Source organism: Opisthocomus hoazin, chromosome Z (assembly GCF_030867145.1).
Source record: "Opisthocomus hoazin isolate bOpiHoa1 chromosome Z, bOpiHoa1.hap1, whole genome shotgun sequence".
Lineage (NCBI taxonomy): Eukaryota > Metazoa > Chordata > Aves > Opisthocomiformes > Opisthocomidae > Opisthocomus > Opisthocomus hoazin.
The window spans coordinates 68196531-68213348 of NC_134454.1; positions in this window are offsets into that span (position 1 = coordinate 68196531).

The window sequence follows — 16818 nt, forward strand, 5'->3', positions numbered from 1 at the left end:
ATCCCAGATATACATAACTTGTCTCTAAAACTTCATTTAAAACCAATCCTTATCCCCAAAGCTATTTTTAGATCACCTAACAAAGGTTTATTAGCACATTAGTAAAAGTATGGCACTCTAGTATGTGAAATGTCACTCCAAAAGCTTTCCACCTGAGGCTAGTTATTCATGTACTCCAGCTGAAAATGAATCAGTTATTTTTAACAAAATCATATAATGTCATACTTTATAACTGAGAATTTGCAGGAAAGACAAATACTTCTTTCCAAAAATTTCTTTGCACTCTTCTCTTTGAAGAGCTAAGGGTTGAAACGCTGGGAATAAATTGTGTCCCATTTGGGTGGTACCTGGAGTTCACCTCTCTTTGGATCAGCTCAGTGGACAGCCTGGACCTACTGATGTTTTTGTTTTTCTGTAATGCCCCTGGGAACCAAAATCAGAAACGGTAAAAGTCTTAGAGGAAGAAAATTAAATTTGAGACTAATACAATGCAGCAAAGCCCTATGTTAGCGAAACAGGCTGCTGAAGTCACTGAGAGAACTTAAGTAGTCAGACCTACACACACAAGTTTTGCTGAAGCGGGGCTCTGAGCAGAAGAGTTTGGTCCAGAGAATACCCTGGATTCTACTCCCATCTCCTCTGCCTGCTACCTCGTGCCGCTTTAGTGAGATCTAGCAATGGATTTGAGAATAAGAATCAGATTAAGGCATGCCTGAGGCATTTTAAGTCCCTATCTGTATTGCCACCCTTCATCCACGCAGTGGCCATTTTATAGATTAGGTTCACAGCCTTTGGGCTTGAGAGTCCCATAAGTACTCTCTGATTTGTTACTGCTCCCCCCAGGCCAGGCAAGCACTGCACAAGCACCACAGGACCCAGAAACTTGGAGAGTGACACGTAAACCCAGCCCAGTAAATGTTCTCCAAGCACACCTAACTGAAGCTAACAGAATGAGATCCTTTACAAAACACAATTGCGTTTGTTATCCTTTTCAGATTCTGTTCCTGGTGGCACAGGTAACTTACCTATCCAACCTAACGCTTAGGGCACTTGCCTGGAGTGGGAAATCCAAGTGCAGATCCTTCTTCGGCCACAGTGAGCTGAAGTCCACAAATCTTCCTTCACAGAAGACAATCCAAATGCCCAGGATACAGGGACATGAAGCCAATGTAAGCAAAGAAGCAAGATTTACCGGACAGCAGAATAGCAAGCAAAGGGAATTATTCTGCAGTGGTCAGTGGCTCTCAGGCCTTCTTCTATGGAAAATGTCAGAATTGACCTTGTGCTTCTCCTCCAGCTACAATCTCCAAACATGTTTGGAGGGGAAGGAGTGAAACAAACATAAGCACAGTGTTCATTTTAAGGCCCGCAACACTCATAATATTTCCACTATGCAGGCATGTTTCTTTGTAAATATTATGCCTTTATTTAGCAATCCTAAGTGGCTATTCTATTGGAGAAATTTCTACCTGGCTAGCTAGTCACCTTACCTCCATCTTTTAGTTTCTGGGATATGCACATCACATTCACAAACTCAGCTTTTCCGAATTTTGTGCCAGAAGATATACAAAACCCGTACACAGGGAATCAATTATGCTGTAAAAGGGAATAAGAGTTTAAGGATTTCAGGGGAGCGATGGCAGTACTAATATTAATGAGGGCTATAGGTGCCTTTGCTGTTCAAGTAAAGCACACAGAATAGTGCCAGCTCTAAAGATAGTGTTCTCTGACTTAGCAACACAGAACAGTACAGAAATGAAAAAAATCAGTGACGTGTTTTTGCTGAGAGCACAAGAGGAGCGCTTCATGGGAGGAAGGAATTTTAAAAATGGATTTAACGGCAACAAAGAAGACTACGCTGGGCATACCAAGTAGGAACCAGAGGTAAGGGAGATGGACGTTACGTCCTCCCCGTATGTGTGCATGTGAGCCTAACTGCTGCTGAATAGAGTCAAGGGCAAAATATCGTGGAAGAATAGATACTTGGGAACATACAAAGGATAAAAGCTTGGGAGATTTATGATAAGAAAATTATTGTGGTTTAATTAAATACTTCTGAAGGCCATATTTTTAATCACTACACCGTTCATAAAACACCAGGTGCAAATAATTTTGGGGACAGAATGAGTCACAAAGTATGTGGGAGATGGCAGGGTCTAACACGAGCATTACTGCACAGGGAGCGTGGCTGAGAGGCAGGAGGCAGGAGATCTATTTCAGACTGAGCCACTGGCTTGTTTCTTAACCGCGTGAATCACAAAGGCTCAAATATTCAAAAGCAGCTTCTAATTCCAGATGCTTTGCCTTAGACAGTGAGTCTGTATTTTCAAAAGTCCTGGACACCTGCAGCTCTCTTTGCAGTCAGATGGGATATTCTCTGGATGAAGTCATAAATATCCGAAGCCAAGTTCTGAATAACGAAGAGTGAGGTTTCATGTCATGCCAAAACTGATCGGCCAGCTAGCTGCTGGTAAAAGAGCTGCCCTGCTCCCACCTGATTCTCCCACTAGCTGCTTTTGCTTTTCTTGGGATAGGTCTGACCTCACAGAGCCAGGGGCTAAACTGGCAGAAATACTCACTTGTGGGGGCTTGCATACCTTCTGGATTAGCTCCCTGAGTCATCCTCCTTTGTGGCCTCACAAGCACCCGACGGGCACAGGGGATCGTAGAGGCAGTAAGGAGGAGTAAGGAATCCCTCTGAGGCAGCCACATTTCAAGGCTAGCTTTGAACCCATATGTCTTCTCCTTAGCACTCCATTGTTTCAGTCTCACCATGTGTAAAATAGAGACAGTGTCAGATTATAGCAAGACTACACTAACGGGAATAAGAATGAGGAAGTACAAAGACTAAGAGCAACTCCATATAAATACAAATCGTAACTATAATGTTCTTATGCCCATGATTTTTCCTCAATCCTGCCCACTGTGTTCCTCTTTGCTCATAGAATCATTTAAGTTGGAAAAGACCTCTAAGATCATGGAGTCAGTCCCACCTATCTCCTTGCTGTTGAACACATGTATTAGTTTCAATTCAAGTTTAATTGAAATTTGTCCACTGTATAGTACTTTTAACCAGGCCTGTATATTGAAACCAGGCCTATCGCTTTTAGTTTCACTCCATCTGTGCTGCTGCTCCTTGTACCCTGAAACAGCACTCCTCAATCAGTGCCTCTTATCAGAGCCTGACAGGAGGTGCTGCTTCCAATTCATCAGCTGTGAGGAAAGGGCTTGCAGTAGGATAGCTGCTGGTCTGCCAATGCCACTCCACAATAGCCAGCCTTTTAGAGGGATTACTACTTCAAATACTCAATTAGTGAAATCCTGGCTGTACTGAAGGCGGCAGTGGGATCTTTGCCACTTGTGTGTAGAGAAGCCAAGATTTCACCCGTTGTCCGTATGCGGTTGCAGCATACTGAGGCTCAGGATTTTCAGGCTTACCCATAAAAGGTTATTCCTTGCTCCTGAGTTAACTCAGGAGTTGTTGTAGTTATAGACCATCCAGTATTTCACCATGATAGCACTCACAGAGATAGATATGTCAGTTAGCATGGATTTGAGAACAGGAGGGTAGGTGTTAAACACAAAATCATATTTGGAGCTAAAAGGTGCTGAAAGTATGGTGGATTTTTTTTTGCCATACGTTTCAGACTGAAAGACTACCTGTAGAAGAGCACAAGAAGCACCAAGATACATTCATCAGCAACTGATTATAAAAAATTCTACAGGAACTTAGCTTTTATCTTCCACATGAGCAGGTAGCCTCATTATGCAACTCAGTGATAACAGCAATAGCAATAACCAAATCAGTTGTATTAATTTTGCTTCTTAATGCAACTATTTTAGAAGCAGATTTATTGACAAGCACAAACTACCACCAATAATTGAAAGCCAGTGCTATGTGATTATACCCCCATAAACGTTCTATAACCTGATAATATGGACAAAATATGGGCCCTACTACCACATACCAATATCTCCAAATTCATGCTTTATATATAAACAATGATACATGGATATTATTAAAGATTAATACATTATTCTGAATATCGATAATGCGATGTGCAACCACACTAGGGCATCATTAGGACCATCTAATCTGAAATCACAGCAATTGTTTATGTACTGAGTATAGTGCATTCAGTAAGAATGACCTTCATTACCTGAAAGCAGCCTGCATCAGCCACACATATCTAGAATTATTCCTCATCGAAAAGAAAGCTGAGAAATTAAATGAATAAATTAGTAGGACTGTGAGCACAGGAGAACCAACTTTCTATAGGTGAGGAAGCTACACAAAACCAGGCCAGCTTGTGCTGTGAAACATTACTCTATAAATAGAAGTGCAGTATGATATAAAATAAACATGGACAAAAAAGAAAAAAACCCTAACAGGTTGCTTTCTTTGTGTGCTCACTGCTGGATTCAAAATTATATTTTTGTGCATGGAAAGTACTGTATAAACAGTATAAACAAGATCAACGAGGTATTTTTTAGTCCTTCCTGTTCAATATGACTTTAAAAAAAAGCTATAAAAAACCACACAATTCAACACTTCTCTTAAAAATAGAAGGAAAAAGTCTTGCAACACTTCCATTTGCAACTGGTCTGTTACACTTCAGCAATGAAATAGAAACTACTTAATACCTGGAATACACACACAGTCTGCAGAAACTAGCATCATCCCTTTGGCTAGATTTCGAACAACTAATTTTATAATTGCTTAGCCATTTACTCAGCACTTGGAGATGTCATTTTGTGGACAAAGTAGACTATGGTCCACATTAGCTGAACTAAGCAAACAGCCATTCAAAGTAAATATTAACAGAACTTCATTTAATGCAGGAGAGAATGTCCATTTGTATTGCTTTATTTTCTTTAAAATACTGAAGTATTATACTTGTGAACACAGGAAGACATCTATATCTATTAATACAGCTGAGCTTAAACCAGATGAGGTCCCAAAATGGAGGCCCACAGCCACTGAAATTAATAGAAGTCCTTCCACTGACTTCTAAGTGCACTGAATCATGTGGTTAGTCACCATTGCTTGATTTTAAAAGTACATATAGATGGGTTGTTTCTTCTTATAAACACATCTGCTTGTATTTTAATCACTAAAGTGGAGTTCTCCTTACAAATCTTTACTCGTGCTCAACAGAAAATTGGGACCAGATTTTTTAAAGTAAACATCTTGCATGTCCAAAAATAGCTAAATAGAAAAGTTTTAGCATTCATAGAGAGATACGAGTATTGTCAGGTTCTCATATGCTTACTTCTTAACTTTTTACTTCCATGTTAGGCAAGAGGACTGCAATCAAGTATAATGGATACAACAAAGAGCTAATTTTAGTCTGGTGTAGGATAACAGGAAAAAAGTCAGATTCCTTTTTTTTTTCTTATGAATAGGTAAATACATGGCACAATAGAACAAAAATTGATCACAGTTTACTACCAAAGGTGAGAACCATCCCATGCAATTCAAGGGTATCCATCCCCAGGAAACGTCCACGACATTTTAGATATTTATCCATGCAAGTACCAAACGAAGTGAAAATTAAAACAGTTGTTCTTAAAGCCTAAAGGAAATACGTGATTTTTTTATATAAGAATTACGTACACCGGGCACAAGAATTACTTATGCCAACAGCTCCCTGGGCTACCTCAAGGATATTCTGAGGGAAGTTGCTGACTTCCAAAAAGAAGATGAGTTAAGCACCTGCAGAAATACTCAAAAACCACTACATTATGTACAGAAACACTTCCTTCATGTGGGGCATACAAGCTCCAATGTACAGGCTCTGGGTCTATGTGTTTCCTTGATTTTGGACAAGGGACTGAGTGAGAAGGTACAAATGAGACTCTCAGAGACATTCTGAAAAACATTGCCAGTTAATCTATTAATTTGTGCCATTTGACTTCTACAGTGCTTACCGCTAACATACAGAATTTCACGAATGATGCACACACACTTTCTGTGAAATAAACATGGGAGGAGTGAGGGCAAGACAAAGCAAGATTGCCCTGTGCATACCAGTTTGCAGCTATGGGTCATTCAGCACTTCTGCAATTCTCTTCCGTAGCTTGCAACAGCATGCACACCCGGCAGGGTGCCCGGAGGCCTGAGAGGGGCTTGGATAATGGTGGTGGGACTCGGGAAGGAGTCGTGCTCCTAGAGACAGAATCATAAGAAAAGCAATTTGACAGGCACCCTGATGTTCCTTTAGCCAGTAAAGGTCTTTCCATGTGCTTTGCTTCATAGATATGCATGAAAGCACAAAATCCTACCTCCTCATCATATGACTCCAAGGAGATTCTATTGCCAGGATGCTGCAGTGTTCTCTACTTCATTTGATTGCTATGTGGGACAGCACTAACTTGAGAGAACAGACTATTGTCCTTTATGTGATGTGCAATAACTCAAATCCATATAGATTTATACACAGAATGTTGCTATTAATAAAACTTTTTTCTTAGAAGATAACTAAGATATTTATTTTTATATAATAAACTTTTCTTTCTTTATTAGTATTTTTTCCTATAGATAAACAGGTTAACCAAGTATGCATGTTAAAAATTGCTTACCTAGTTTCTGCATATGATCTCAATACAAACGCTTTTAATTTCCAGATGTAATGCAAAGATCCTTTTGTGTATTTATAAAGGTTCTCCTGGATGTTACTTTCTGGTTTATAAATTGCTTTCAAAGCTGTTTAGGCAATACCAAGTAGCTCATGATACAATCTGATAAGCACAGTGTCATTCTGGAAAGTGGCAGGCAGAGAAAATATGAAAATCTGAACTGAAACACAAAACATAGAAACATAAAAATGTCTATTTCTGAAGGCAATGAATCTTTTTTGCTAAACATTTATGTAGTGTGAAAAGCAAGCTTAGTCTATTCGTGAAAACTATACAGTGCAAATTCATTTTACAGTGGAGGAAAAATGTCTTCTGAATGCCATTCTCTTTGCTGTGAGGCTGCTATACTAGATTTTCAAGGTGTCCAGTTCGAAGAGTTTGTGCGCCTGAAGCACCCACATGTGCTTCGGGAGTGACAAGGAGGAGTCACGTAATTTCTGGGTGGGCGGGGTGTTATGGTACACCAGGAGAAGGAGGAGAGGAGTGGCACATACGTTTGGGATTAACTGAACTGTAAGTAGATGTTTATGGATGACCTACTCCTATGAAGTCCCTTTAACGTTACTGCAGAAACAGCAAGGTAGTTCCAGGGTTACAGTTCATCTTATCCCAAACTGAATGTCTGGGTTGGGTCAGATAATTTTCAACCTTAAATCCGCACTTCTTTCTAGGAGCTGTAATGAGGTGTTAGGGCACAGTTGTAGCAGGTAGGCAGGATGAATCCTTCCACCAATACTTGTTAGAGACACAGCTGAATTAGAAGCAGAGAAGAAAAAATCCAGTGCATGGAGCAGAGGAAGAGGCTTGTGTAAAACCTTGCAGGAATGGGATCTGATCCAGGATGGAGATGGGATGGAACAGGATGGCATGGCATGGGAGACCATTAGGGATGGAACAGTTGTCTTTTTCTGGAAGGGAGCCCATCCTTAGCTGGAGGGACACAGTGTCAGCAGCCTGAGAGAAAAGTCCATGCAGACAAAATGCTTAACGCCGTGCACAGTGTACATGAGTGAACGGAGTTGATGTCTCAGGGCACAGGTTTCCTGGCATTGCAACAAAATGCGAGTGATTGTTCCTCAGCCTTCTGCTGTACAAAAGAAAAAGATGCTGTGGACTCCTGCTTGAGCAGAATTCTATGACCTCCACGATATTGCTGATTGATAGCACTATCCATTTGCTTGGAAGAGCTGAAAATGAGAGTGGTAGAAGTTTATTTGCCCTGAACCCATGTAATTTTTTGTTTTGCAAAACTTCTATGAAAAACTGGAAATTCTAGGTTCTAACTATTTCTCTTGGGAAAGGGGAAACAGGTGTAAAAAATGTGATACTACAACCAAGTCCACAAAAAACCCTGTATATTCCACAGTCTCTGCACACATTTGCAGTATTGGACCAAAGTACAGGGCAAACACTTGGCTCTTACCACTGCATTATGTGTTCTAGAAAGAGTAAATCTCAGGCAAATAATAGAAAATGCCACAGTGTCCCTGAGATGGACACTTCACATTTTTACAATGACTCCTGTTCTATTTCATTTGGAATTCTCTTCTTTAAATAGCTTACCACTGGGTTTAATTAGCTGCATTTAATAAGCAAAATACATTGTCATATCAAATATGTATTCCCTGTGAAGATGTAGTTCTGTCTGAAGAGAAAAATCTTCTAGCCTTCAGAATTACAGCTGCTAACCAATACTAGACAAAGGAACTACATACTCTTTATTTTCTTCTTTACATTTCTTGTACGTTATCACTACATTTATGTCAGATAGCTGTGACCTAAAAGCAGAGCCCCAAATCCAAGGCTTTCCAAACTATTTGGGAGTTTAGGAATAAGAGAATACTCTCCGTGCGAGGCCCTAGGCTCTGGAATCTGATTCCCTCTTTGGTCCACCGGTTCCTGGATTTAGAAACATTCCAGGCATGCTACATAGTCCCTGTTATCTTGCAGGCATTCAGAGAGGATGAGGCGTGAGAGATCGAAGGGCTGGAAATATGAAGAAAAATGTAGGTGGGGTTTCATAACATTGGTCCCTAGAGTGTCTTTATATTTTGTGGGAGAATATGTAAATAGGAGCATTCACAGCAGGAAATTCTGATGAACTGAAGTACGTACTGAAACCTTGTAGGCTTTCAGCATGCTAAATGCTGAACGGTACTTAGAGTTGTGGGTCATTATACATGTCTTTCGCTTGTTCCACAACAAAAACTGTATGAAGAAACCACGCAGTATAATTGAGTCCCAAACAACCGCACTTACTAAATAATACACAAACATGCAAGATATAGCTAGGGGCATGCTGCTGCTCTGACTGGTTTCTGGCAGCTTCTATAAACACAGAGGGTGCTATTAAAAGGTTCACAAGTGATTTAAAGAGACACTAACATATCCTTATACACTAAGAAATCAAATTGGTGCTGCAGAAATCAAATCAATAAATAAAGTGTGGACTGTAAAAAGAAAGCATTCCACTACGTTGTACTTTATTTTTTTATGAGAAAAAGTAAAATGCAACGGTTGAAGTAATTCTGGTCAATAAGAATAACATTCTTAAACACCACAAATCATAACTGAAAAAGATTAATACAATAATGTTAAAATAATACTGAAATGGTTTGAAAACAGAAGTGGTCTGAGCTATATCTAGTTTCAGCAGCCCATGAGGTTATTTAAGGCATTGTATTTAACTGTTAACCAAACAAGTAATAATTATGTGTAAATCTCCCTCCAAACCAAAGTCAAAACAATAAAAACCTTTAACGTAAGTGCAAGAATACTAACTACACAGACAGACGTAACCACATTATGGCCCCTTCATATCACTCAGACAATATACAAGGACATTAAAGCAGGCATAAATGTGATTAGGCCCATCTTGAAGAATCTTTGGTGTAACTGAGAACTGCATTTATACAATTAAGTTCCATCTTATTTTACCACTTTCTGTACAGACATTAAATCTAATCCCTCTGGTGTTCACACAGCATAATACCAAGTGCCTTTAAAGATAGCAGCGATAGACATTACTGTGAAGTGTTCCTTTATATTGCATGATTGCACAATACATATCCCCAAATACAGTACGATAGAACACTACTCTGCATGTGTTTATACATATATGTATGCGTACAATTATATATGTACATATACATATATTTATATGCATAAATTTATATATCTGTGTGTCTCATTGCAGACAACAGTGCAGTTCAGTTTTGACTGCATCGTATTACGTCTTGGTATCTGAAGTTTTGGGATTATGCAATTCAATGTCCTATCAGGTTGTAAAAGGGAAAAGAGACAGTAGAAACCTCTCTGCAAATAAGTTTGAAATTTCCTGCTTTATGCATTATCAAAATTAGATCTTTAACAGTACATCAGCACACACCACTGTATGCCATTTTCACTATAGAATTACTGTTAGCAGAGAAGTGGGCCATGGGAGAACTCCTGGCTAATTTACAGTCCAAGAAATTTCGGGATTGAACACCAAATAGTGTAACCAAGATCAAAGTGCCACCTGCCTACCAGAGAACATTTCAGAAATGGTGAACAAAGTGATGCACTCTAACGCAGAAGGTAAATGTCAGAATCTCATGTTCTTTTCTGTATTTACTGACCACATTAGTGAATTGGCCAACATTTCAAAGAACCGAAGGACAGAGAAGAAAATATTATTTTTGAGCATCAAACTTACAACATTTCATGAAATCACTACATTATTACATTTGCATTTACTATATTGTGTTCAACACTTGTTTTAATGCATTCTCAACTTAGGGTTAAAGATGCTAAACACAGCATAAGAGACAGACATGTAGCGAAATGGGTCACATAGTGTTTATTTCTAATGCAGGTTCTCTGTGGGAAACTTTTGCACAACCTAGAATTGCTAAAAATCATAGTCTTGTTAAAAGTTGTTTCTAGGGAACTGACTGGGATGGGGACTGAAGATTCCTGCGAAAAAAGAATTGTTTGGGTGTGGCTTACTAGCACCTCTCACGAAGGATGTGCACAGTGTAAATGCAGAAGTTGTACTTGGAGGATATCCAGACATCACATTACTGATTTCTCTCCAAAGGGCAAATAGCCAGTAAGGCCCCAACTGCTACTACATGGCAGCAAAGGGAAGAAATGTAACTTACGCAGTTTTTTCCAGCTGTGATTTATGGGAGTGTTTGTAAGTTAATACAGGCATTTCCCATGAAAGAAGCAACAAACCTACCACTGCGGCAGCCCAATCCTGTTAGACTAAAGCTGTTCTATACTTCTCTGGCACTACCAGGATGTTAAAGAGAACAAAGAATGTCTGACAATAACTCCTCCAAAGTCAGCCACTGCCAGCATCAAGAGGTCTAATTTGAATCCCTGATAAAGAGGATTGAGACACAATTATTCTGTGCTTTTTCATGAAAGTATAGTGCAAGGAAGAAGTCCTCCTACGCGTTTTACCTGTCTTGGTTATGTGCATCTGTTTCAATTCATTAGCTCCCTGAGAGGCATTTTGTAAAGCACTTACCAACACGCAAATTCAGCATAAGCATAATAATCTCTAAACAATTCAAACAGCCTTCTCCTCTGCCTTCAACTTTTTTTTTTCCTGCAGATTCTCCAGTGGTGTTAAATCAAGCAGCAGCCTCCAAAACACCAAACAATTCACTACCTGCCTCTCCTAGACTGACGTAAGCAATGGTATTGTGGGTATAAAATTTGCATCTTGCTTCTCACTGTCATTTCTGTGAGTTTGATTCTCCTTCCAATCAAGTCAGGGGGAAATTCAGTTCCAACATCAGCAAGGCAAATCTGGTCCAGGATTCATGAATATCCTTCATCTAACACAGGAATCTGAGGGGTGTTCTTTCCTCTTCTGGAGTGGGCAATGTAATTATTTGGACAGTTTGTAGGGATCACAAGAAGTCACATGTCTTTCTGTTCTCCATTTTAAACGGAGAGAGCAAAATTTCCAGTGGAAATGTTTGAGCAATTAAACACAACAAGCACGGAGGAGTTAAACTTCAGGGCTGAGTATAAACATACTTGTTTAGTTCAAAATGTTTGAAGAATCAAAATGAGGGGCCCCGCCTCTCACAGCCTTGAAAAGGACTGTGACTAATGTGAAAACTGTTTTTGAATCAGAGCAGGAAAAAGTATGCCCTCTGTTTTTGGAATATGTCCTTGGTATTTTTGATGAAGTGAAAGCTTTCCTTGGAGAAAACACATTGCCTCCTGTAATGTATGCCTGATGGGAGCAGAGAGGAAGAGGCTTCCCTTTCCAGAAGCAAACTGGAGGAAAACACATAGAATTCAAGGAGAGAAATTACAAAAAACTTTGATTGGAAGAAACAGTCCTAGTTATGCAGGTGTTTCTTGGTTAATCACAGTTTACTGGCAAGTCTCAGAATCGAGAACATTGTGTTGTATTAGGTTGAAGGAGTCTTAAAATGTAAGGGAGAGTAGGTAATTCAATATCCACACGATATAAAGGTTAAGCTGAATCATAGTCTTCAACCACATTATGAAACACTTCCATTCAAAAAGGACACCAAAGCCATTGGCTTTCTCCAGCAAACATTATATAATGCATGAAATAACAGACCAAACACCTTGCAGAGATGTGGAAGGGAGCATGAACACCTACCTCATCGTCCATGCTACATGAAAGATAGTATTGTTGGGAAATAAAAAAAAAACAGAATAGCAAAAACATCCTGTCCCTTAATTTGGAGGATCGTTATGCAATGTAAAATACTACTGACTAAGACTGTTTCACAAGCAATAGCAATAAAATTACATTTTCTTATTGTTAAAAAACCCTAAGTACAGGAGAGAAAAATTTTCTTCAGGTGCCACAATCAACTGGCATCATTGTCACTAGAAGCACTGGTTTCACAGAATCACAGAATCACAGAATGGTAGAGATTGGAAGGGACCTCTGTGGGTCACCCAGTCCAACCCTCCTGCCGAAGCACGGTCACCTACAGCAGGCTGCACAGGAATTTGTCCAGGCGGTTGTTGAATGTCTCTGGAGAACGAGACTCCACAACCTCCCTGGGCAGCCTGTTCCAGTGCTCCGTCACCCTCAGAGGGAAGAAGTTCTTCCTCATGTTCAGACGGAACTTCCTGTGCTTCAGTTTGTGCCCGTTGCCCCTTGTCCTGTCGCTGGGCACCACTGAAAAGTTTGGCCCCATCCTCCTGACACCCACCCTTCAGATATTTATAAGCATTTATAAGGTCCCCTCGCAGCCTTCTCTTCTTCAGGCTGAACGAGCCCAACTCCCTCAGCCTTTGCTCTAGGAGAGATGGTCCAGTCCCCTCATCATCCTCGTAGCCCTCCACTGGACTCTCTCCAGTAGCTCCTCATCCTTCTTGAACTGGGGAGCCCAGAACTGGACACAGTACTCCAGATGAGGCCTCACCAGGGCAGTGTAGAGGGGAAGGAGAACCTCCCTCGACCTGCTGGCCACACTCTTCTTAATGCACCCCGGGATCCTATTAGCTTTCTTGGCAGCCAGGGCACACTGCTGGCTCATGGTCAACTTGTCATTCACCAGGACATCCAGGTCCCTCTCCGCAGAGCTGCTCTCCAGCAGGTCAGCCCCAAGCCTGTACTGGTGCATGGGGTTGTTCTTCCCCAGGTACAGGACCCTGAACTTGCCCTTGTTGAACCTCATCAGGTTCTTCTCTGCCCAACTCTCCAGCCTATCCAGGTCACGCTGAATGGCAGCACAGCCTGCTAGTGTATCCACCACACCTCCCAGTTTGGTGTCATCAGCAAACTTGCTGAGGGTACACTCTAACTCTTCATCCAGGTCATTGATGAAAGAGTTGAACAAGACTGGGCCCAGTACTGACCCCTAGGGGACACCACTAGTTACTGGCCTCCAACTAGACTCAGCACCGCTGATGACAACCCTCTGAGTTCTGCCATTCAGCCAGTTCTCAATCCACCTCACTGACCACTCATCCAGCCCACACTTCCTCAGCTTCCCTAGGAGGATATCATGGGAGACCGTGTCGAAGGCCTTGCTAAAGTCGAGGTAGACAACATCCACGGCTCTCCCTTCATCTACCCAGCCAGTCATGCCATCATAGAAAGCTATCAGATCGGTCAAGCATGATTTCCTCTTGGTGAATCCATGCTGACTACTCCTGATAACCTCCTTTTCCTCCACTTGCTTGATGATGACCTCCAGGATAAGCTGCTCCATCACCTTTCCCGGGATGGAGGTGAGGCTGACCGGCCTGTAGTTCCCTGGGTCCTCCTTCTTGCCCTTTTTGAAGATTGGAGTGACATTGGCCTTTCCCCAGTCCTCGGGCACCTCTCCTGTCCTCCAGGACCTCTCAAAGGTGATGGAGAGTGGCTCGGCAATGACATCCGCCAGCTCCCTCAGCACTCGTGGATGTATTCCATTGGGGCCCGTGGATTTGTGGACGTCCAGATCACTTAAGCGATCCCTCACACAGTCCTCCTCGACCAAGGGAAAGTCATCCTCTCTGTGGGCTTCCTCCCTTACCTCCAGGGCCTGGGATTCCTGAGGGCCTGCCTTGGCACTGAAGACTGAAGCAAAGAAGGCATTCAGTAGCTCTGCCTTCTCTGCATCCTCCGTCATCAGGACATCCGCCTCATTCATCAGCAGCCCCACATTGTCCCTAGCCTTCCTTTTGCTGCTGATGTAGTTGAAGAAGCCCTTCTTGTTGTTTTTGACATCCCTTGCCAGATTCAGTTCCAGGTGGGCCTTGGCCTTCCTCGTCGCATCCCTGCATGCTCTGACCACATTCCTGTATTCTTCCCAAGTGACCTGTCCCTCTTTCCACATTCCGTGGACCTTCAATTCGATAGAATATTCACTAAATACGTAACATAAGAAATCCCCCGTGACCACCTATTGTACCTCCTGTTTGATGCTGGCTATGAGATATCTTTGAACTGCTTCTTTATAAAATCATTCTTTTGCTGGAAAAAGGCTCTTCTGAGATGTGTAAACCTCACCTATCCTTATATAACTAAGAGCACGTACATATTAAGTCATAAACAAGACTCTTCTCCAGAAGTAAATCATAAATATTTACTGAGCATTTCAACTGTTCCTGAACCAATTCTTTTATTAGAAAAGAATATAACCAAAAGCTCCTAGTTATCCTTAACTTTTCCATCTAGAAGCGTGTCCTCCTCTCTTGCCACCTTTCTGTGATTCCTACCTTCTGCTTTAAAATACAAAGTAATGTTTATTTTTCCCTTTCTTGATATCTATTATTTCTGAGACACTGCTTCAATTTAATGCTCTAAATGGGTTTTTTTTTATACTGTGTCATCTACTTTTTGATTCTGGGACATCTAGTAAAATCTTCTTTAAAATTTTCCAATAATCATTCACAATTTTTCTGTTCTTTTTATATGTACCTTTTAATTATTTACAGCATTTTTTAATGAAAGATATGAAGAACAAATTTAGGAAAGCTACATACTACCCAAAACAGTTTTTGAGAAAAAAGGTTATTTTTTTAAACAAAAGAAATACTGTAAGCCAAAAAGAACTGCTTACAAAATAGGGTTTATTGAAGGCAAAGAACTGGTAGATTACACCAGTTATTGTTGAAAATAGAAGGGAGAAGTTTTCTAGTAGAATTGATTCATCTTGAGAATCTGTTTTGTTTGTTCTTTATCAATAAGCCTGGCATAAAAAGTAATGTGTTGAAGACAAAGTTGGATATCCAGAGTGTTGTGTCCAGTTCTAGGCTCCTCCATACGAGAGAAACAAGGAGACCAGAGCAAGTCCAGCAGATGTCAATGAAGATGTAAGACCCCGGAGCATCTGTCATACGAAGAAAGGATGAAAGAGCTGGGACTGTTCAACATGGAGAGGAGAAGGCTCAGAGGGATCTTCTCAACCTGTACAAATGCCTGGTTGTGGGGGAGGAGAGGGGGCACAGAGAAGATGGAGCCACACTCTTCACACTGGTGCCCAAAGAAAGAGCCAGAGGCAATAAGCATGAACTAGGAAATTACCTTTCAATGTAAGAAAACATTTTCTTACTGTGAGGGTGGCCAAACACTGGAACACGTTGCCCAAACATGTTGTGGATTCTCCACCTTTGAAGCTACTCAAAACCCTACTAGACATGGTCTTGAGCATCTTCCTTTAGGTGACCCTTGTTCAAGTTGGAATAGATGATCTTGAGGTCCGTCCCAACCTCAATCTTTTTGTGATTCTGTGAAACTAGAGGACAATGCTGACATAAAAAAAAAAAAAAGTTTATAAGCTGGCCATAAATAAAATTCGATCAGAAATTTAAATGCTACAAACCTTCAGAATGAAGAAATTCTGCACAAACCCTCCAACAAGAAAAAATAGTTTAGAGGCTGAATTTGACCAGTTTATGAAGAGTTGGAATATACAGTTTCCCACAACATCTAGTAATAAGACTAATCCACTCAGAAGATACCTTCCAGTTTCAATTTCCAAAACTAGGTTTTTTAGAGCATGAAGTATGTAAGTACATTTTAGACATCCTGTTCTAGCCACAGTCAATTTGAATCAAGAGGTTGCTTCCCCTAAAGGCCTACCAGCATTAGTGTATATGTAACTGCTCCCTAACCCAGTTCTGTTAAATGACTCAGTTTATCCTGAACACACCTTAAACACAGTTTATCTTGAACATGTTTTTATTAGATGCTATTAAACCAGATAACTTTGGCAGAACTGTTAGAGAGCAACTGCAAACACAGGTCAGGTTGGATGGTGGCCCCTCACATAAAAGTTTTGGCAAGTAACACTGGGAGCCAGCTTCTTAACTTGTACCAGCTATAGGCAGAACCATTCACCTTACTGTGCCCAAAATTCCATGTGTTGATATTATTTTTTTTCTGGACAGTAAAGCAAGCCAACTCAGACTAAATAAACATGCAGTTCGTGTATCAAGATTTGCTAGGGCCCCAAGTGCACCCCTTCTCCAGCGATTGTGGCCCCACCTCAAGTACTGCATGCAGTCTTGGGCACCTCAATATAAGAAGGACATCAGACTATTAGAGTGTGTCCAGAGCAAGGTGACCAAGATGGTGAAAAACCTCGAGGGCAAGACTCAAGGAGTGGCTTAGGTCACGTGGCTTGTTCAGCTTGGAGAAGAGAAGGCTGGGGGGTGACCTCATCACAGCCTACAGCTTCCTCATGGGGGGCAGCG